Source organism: Clytia hemisphaerica, unplaced genomic scaffold (genome assembly GCF_902728285.1).
Source record: "Clytia hemisphaerica strain Z4C2 unplaced genomic scaffold, Clytia hemisphaerica genome assembly, whole genome shotgun sequence".
Classification (NCBI taxonomy): Eukaryota; Metazoa; Cnidaria; class Hydrozoa; order Leptothecata; family Clytiidae; genus Clytia; species Clytia hemisphaerica.
This window is the reverse complement of record NW_027104295.1, coordinates 102,136-108,787: the sequence shown is the minus strand read 5'-3', so window position 1 is coordinate 108,787 and position 6,652 is coordinate 102,136. Positions and strand designations below refer to the sequence as shown.

The 6,652-nt window shown below is 33.4% G+C and overlaps 1 long non-coding RNA gene across 1 annotated transcript; it reads left to right on the top strand.

The window, feature by feature from the left end:
- Positions 1–4,765: 4,765 nt before the first annotated feature.
- Positions 4,766–6,402, top strand: LOC136817187 (uncharacterized). Its single transcript, XR_010848043.1, has 2 exons — positions 4,766–5,389; positions 5,864–6,402. It is a non-coding gene; the product is annotated as an uncharacterized lncRNA (long non-coding RNA).
- Positions 6,403–6,652: the final 250 nt, after the last annotated feature.

The following is a 6,652-nucleotide window of genomic DNA, read 5'->3' as shown; positions in this document are numbered from 1 at the left end:
TTGAAAAGTAAAGGAAAATGTTTCATTAATCATGATGTTCCATTAACTCGGGTAACTTAATGCATGTCCCAGAATTGATCACGTTTTCTTAAAAAAGCTCAAATTCTGCTGAGAAAAAAATTAAGTTACACCGAATACGGTATTCTACATCCAAATACGCTTCCAAAAATGTATAGTTTGTTATGGTTTAGGGACTGGAACTGGGGCGGAAAAATTAATGCAATTCTGGGAAATGCATTAAGTTACCCGAGAAATATAAAAGAAAATGCTGTTGTTCATTTTCTTTGAAAAATACAAGAAGTCATTTACATAATTCTCATAAGAGTAAGAATATATAAGAAGTAAGAAATCCATTTGATTTCTCATTAATGACAGCGAGCTTAATTGTTTGTTAAAGAGTCGTCTTGGATGGCGCTGGGACGGCTAGTATACCATAATAGTATACTAGTACTGGTTTGCTTTGTTTTCAAAATCGTTGGTTTAATTTGGTTATATCTTGTTTTAACTTTATTGTTGTGCCAAAATGGGTGCTATAAGGTATATAATAGGTGCTATAAGGTATATAATGAGTTCAGGAAAAGTGCCATTGTCAAGGTGAAGATTTGAAATGTAGAGCGATCAGACAGTGGAGTGTTGTTGAAATTAGCTGCAATGTCTCTACGCCAGTCATTCAAAAAGCATTTCTATTGATGATTTTTTCTAGGTAGGAAAACGTGGGCTATGACGGATGATAAAGTGTAGAGATAGTTTATTAGTTCCAAGTGATTATAAGAATTCATATGTAGGTTATAGAGTTCTTCTAAGAGACATACATGGTTATTTATATCTTCCTTGTATTAAAACTAAACTAAAGCGCAAATAAATTTTGGTCTGTTTTGAATTTCGGAAGAAATAAATTGGGAGATCTAAGGTAGACTTTGAAATTATAATGTTGCTTTGCCTCAGAATTTAAATCCAAATAAATTTTTCGTTTATTTTTGGAAGGAAGAAACTGACTTAAGTTGAAACAGGTGCTCAGGGATTTTTCTAAGCACTTTGAGCTGGGGGCTGTTTAGATTTAGATTGAGTTTCTAACAGAGAAGCTGGGGGTTTGAAGAATTCAGAGGGCAAAGCTCCCGAAAAATGTTGAATATGTATATAAATTGGTTATTATTCCTTTTAAACATCAAAAAAAGTTAAATTTTGCTAGACAATATTTGGATTGAGTTTTTGATAAAACTGATTTAGTGAGCTGTAAAATATTTTATATGTTGTATCGCGATTTTGCTGAGTTTTTAAATTTTTGCGTCGTACATTTCCAAAAACGCATCGCGAATCGCGAAACGCAATAAGTTAATTCGAATCACAACAAAACAAAAATTTAGTTGATTTGAGAGGTCCCTGAATTCCGGCAGGGGGTGGACGTGTATTTTACAGACCAGTCTGCAAAGTACCAAATACTTATGGGACCAATTTTTTTTCCATTACTAATCTCTTTTATTTGGCAAGCAAGCCTTCAGAAAAATCGAACGAGCCAATCTGTCAATATGTGATTTTAGCCAAAACTACATTCTGGCTAGACTAGTAAACTAGTCGTTGAAAACAGACCCATATACAAAAAATTGAAGCTCTAAATAAAAAGAATCGAAGAGGTGAGGTTGCGTGTCTTTTCTGAATTTCAACGACTAGAAGCTTCTTCCCTCAAAAAACGTTGCTTAATTTTACAACCTTTTTTAGGTTTTTGATAATCCATCCAACTTTTTTGACTAAATGATATTTCATAATAACATTAAACATGGGAACATATAAATAAATGAGCATTTCCAAAAATACAATAAATAGAAAGAAAAATGAATGCAATCCCGCACGGGTCAGACATACAGAAATCTGTATGTCTCTCCTTACGATTTTAGGTGAAGAAAAAAAGGCGTTGGAAGAAGCTTCTAGTCGGTTATTTTCCTTTTCTCTCACGCGCGCTGAATGTTTAATTAGTGTTTACATTATTTGATTGACAGTTTTATTATAAGTAATAACCGATTAGTTTACTAGTCTATAGTTCACTTCGTTCAAGCTTCTTTCAAGTTTCTTGAATAATTGATGCCGAGAGAAGATTTGACGTTAAACTTCTCTTCTTGTTGAACTCTAAATAATTGATTTTCTGTTAGTCTCTCGTTTTGACAGATTTTTTTTATTTTATGTTTCTTGTCTTGATAAAATTTTGGTCATGTCCCTTTTTATCGAATTTCAATCTTCGCAAAATCAACAAATCAATATACAATGGTTCAGTTCGTGTCCTATTGCAATCAGTTATTGTTCTTGTTCTTTGGTGTAATGTAGCTCTCCCCTTTTGGATCTTTGATTCTTGCGATGCAAGTTCTTTTGGTTCACCTCCAGTGTGACGAAGGGAAGTCCTTCTCCTCTAAGTTCTCTCTTTCCTGTCATGTTCATTCGAGCTCTGCTATCCAAGTCTCTGATCTCTTTCCATCCTTTCCCCATATTTTCTCGCCCTATTCAGCGTCTGTACTCGAGGGCCTGAGCCCCACTCTATAGATGTCTATTCATCTTTCAGTTCATTAAGATTGTGTTGGCATAGTTGCATTATTTATCAATGATTAGTTTATTAGCTTCACAAAACTATGAACTTCTTTTTATTGGTATACTATATTTTGCGTTCGAGAAAACTATGTTTTTCGTTTATAATTTTGAACACACTGGCAAATTTTAAGCAACATTTTGGTATTAGATTTCACGCATGAGGTTTTTTGTTACAATGAAATTACTTCCACTCTCTATTTTTTATTATTTTTGGTCATTTCAAAATTTTCCATAATGTTTTTAAGAAAATTCAGAAGTAATCTTTGCGACTTTTTGAATTAGGCTCGTTCATAAATGACAAAACATCGTTGATTTTTGTTGTAAAATATTTGTTGTAAAACTCATTGTCCCCTCATTGTCATATTAATCCTATGTTCAAAACAAAATTGAAAGAAGAATTTTTCTAACTTCGAGCTACAATCATGATGGTTGTAAAAAATATTGAGAATTCCGGTTATTTTAACATTGTTCAAGATTTGAAGTTCCGGCGAGAAAGTCGATTTTGGGAAATATCTTTAATTTAATTGAATATTTCAATTTGAGAGGGGTTGGCAGACTTCCAGGCTATATTCTGAGTCTTATTGGACTCTTTTTGAAATTTTAGATCCTCAGATCCTAAGGTCCTAAGTTTTAAGTCTTATGTTAAAACTCAGAGTTAAAACTCTACCCTTCGAACCTATTTTAGAGCACTTACAAATCGATTGTGGTTTCAAAACTTCCTGGGGAATTTCCCTTTTTTCTCAAATATTATGACCTTGATGATTTGTCTGAGGTGAGATGGAGTTTTTATAAAATACTTTAATAATTGGTCATTTGAAGTAATAAAAATGACGCGTTCTTTAGAATAAGCAACAAAATTGTTTTATTACTAGTTAACGACCAACCAAATCAAATAAAAGCTTGTAAAAACTTCACCTTGTCATCTTTGAAAATTTGTTGGCCCCAGTATGCTTTTAAACGCTTTGCTTATGAATAAAAGAGTGTATTTTAGGCCCAGCGTTAGCGAACGGGCCTTTCAAAAGCAACTGTCTGTTTGTCCGTCCCACTTTCGTTTTCGTTTTTACAAAAACCGCGCTCCTTCTAAATTGTAGACTAGCAAGTATCCGTATTGCGTATTGTATTCAGTGAAGGGAGTGAGTCTGTTGCAAGCGGAGCTGCAGAGTGAAATACAACGACTAGTTACTAGTCTATCTAAGTTGTTGTTGTTGTAGATCTCGCGCTCTTTGCATTTTATAGCTCAAAATGGCGGATTAAGTGGAGACAAAGTTTTTTTCTCCTCCTGAAATATCAGACCAACTCTGACATTTTCAGACGCTGTTGTTTCATTGATTGTTGCTGTTTACAGATTTATTGATATACAATCGTTATTTTTCGTGATTATTCATCCTTTTACTGTGTTGTTTGCTGCTTGCTCATTTGTAAAACAAGAGGTATGTATTTTTTTTGGAATAAAATTTTTCAGATCGAATAGAATAGGCCACAAAACGTCTAATCCTGACCACCCCTTTCTAATCCCGACCTACCTCTAAAATAAACAATTTTTCCAAATTTAGATGGTATAGGGGACGACGCTTAATAGAGGGCGGTGCTTGATAGAGGGAATTCTATGGTCGCGGCCTTGTCTGATCAAACGCAATGGGCCATTCCAGTTTTTATTCGTTACCCCCCAATGGACGACATGGAATTTCCGTAGCAAATTGCTTTCAAGAAAGTCCGGAATTTCCGTAACAAATTTACAAAATACCTATCAAAACCGTGGAATTCCGTTACTGTAACCTAAAAAAATCATTGAATTCCAATACTTTAATGCAAAATTAAGTAAAATTCATGGAATTCCGATACTTTCTCTTTAAAGTTTGCCTGGAATTCCGTGCCAAAATTTATTTCAAAAATTGATGTCATCCATTAGGGGGTATTGTTTTTTTTCTGGAATGGCCCAATCGAACATCATTGTCCATGAATCTAACGAATCAAACGTAATTGACAGTCAATCAAACCAATCATTAACGCACGTCCCTGGCAACCCCCAGAAATTTCCAGGGCGATATGGGGGTAGACATTAATTGCCTGGTTTTCCTCTTGCCTTTTCTCCTTATTGCAATATGCATGATACAGTAATTATGCATGGCTTTATCATTGTTTTTATGGCTGGACTACATAATTATTCAACAGGACGTCCACTTTGAAAAAAGGTCTATTCTCTTTTACATCTTTGGGGTCTTTGACGAAAGATTTTCGAATTTTTTATCGGCATTTGGCCGATTAGGGGGTAGGAGTTCCAACTACATGCCGATAAAAAAGCAAGTATTGTGACGAAAATCTTTTTAGCCAATTTCTTTCTGATTTCGTCCACAAACTTCACTGAAAGCATACAATTTCACTTGCTTTCACCTTTGCGCACAAATTCGCAACTTTAAAAGTACAGTTTTGAATTAGCTTTGATAAAAAACTCTTTTTTCATTGGCCAGCGCACTGCCTTTTCTTACAAAATGTTGGGAATTCATTGCGTCTTTTTAAAACTTTTGGAACTAATTTTCACGGTTTTTCTCAAAAATTATTATTGTAATTTTTATGTGTTACACCAGGATCAACTGTGAAAATTTTAGAATTGAACTAACCGCAAAAATTAATTCCCGCAAAATTTTTCTGATTTTTTCACAGACCGTGAAAATTAGTTCCCTTTAAGGTACATAGAATAAACATAGCAGAAATATTATTAGAACAACCTTTCATCTGCTTCAAAATGGTTATAAAATTGGTAAATTTTCAAATTCTCTGATGTCTTAGTACCCATCATTATGACTGATTTATTCAGGTTGGTACTTACTGAGATAGAGGGGGAATCGAAAGCATAGGTCTAACTTGACATCATTTTTCATTGCTTGCAGCAGGAATATGTAATAGCAAAGCTGGATGATGAACAAGAACTCCTTAGGAAACTGCATCTTTGTCTTTTCTATTGTTAACTGTTCATAATAGAAACCATCTCTGTACCCTTTAAGTATTCTATTTTTATAAGAAAAAAAGGCCAGGAAAACTTTTCATACAGTAATTCTGCTCAGATTTTAACTGTTTTCATGGAAAAAAGTTCCCAGTAAGTAAATAGTGAAGAGCTTTCTCGTAAATGAAATTTATTTTTATCAGCATGTGCCATGAATTTGACTGGCTTTTTGTGATTTTTCTTGAATAACTTTGCATGTAAATATTTTCTTTGACTAATTAATTTCCAATTGATATGATGATGAATAGTATACATCTTTCTAAATTCCTTTTTTATTTCTTTTTACAGATTTCAAGACCAAAGGGTTACTAAGCCCCTACTGAAGGGTTAAACCCTTCAACCAACCTACCTCAGATTACTTGGCATCACCAGATTACCTGGAACAACCGCAGATTACTCGGCATTACTAGATTACTCGGAATTACTAGATTGCATGGAATTACTAGATTACTCGGCTAATCAAAACTTGCGACATTATCAGATTACTCAGCTTACGAAATCGACTCAGCTTACTTAACTTACTCTTCATATTCAGCTCACTTAATATTTATCTACTACTGTAGTATCGAAATTTAAATAAAGAAATTTGAATTAAAAACCAAACTTTATTTTACATCGGAAAAACAAACTTTATTTTATATATAATAGGAAAAACAAACTCTATTTTGCATAGGAAAAACTAAACTTTATTTTACATAGGAAAAACAAACTGTATTTGATGTGGGGTTATTAGAGACAATGGAGTGTTTGAAATTTTTTCTTTGTTTATGAAATGTTATTTCTTAATTACATGCATTTTCTGTTGAAAACAATTTTTAACTTGAGAATCAACTTTTAGACCTTTTATTGCATGTGTCATAAAAAGCTAAAATAGTTAATTTTTTTGTAAATTAATGTCCCAAGAGAATTTAATTGGCTTTCTTTTGCAGATGACAATAAGAATTTTGCTTAGAGGCTTTTTGAAAACACGCTTCACACAAAATCTCTCTAAACGTAACAAACACTACTATCGTCAGCTACATAAAGAAGTAGGGTTTGGTACAGGCTAAGGAGAAACCAAACTTTATTTTACATTGG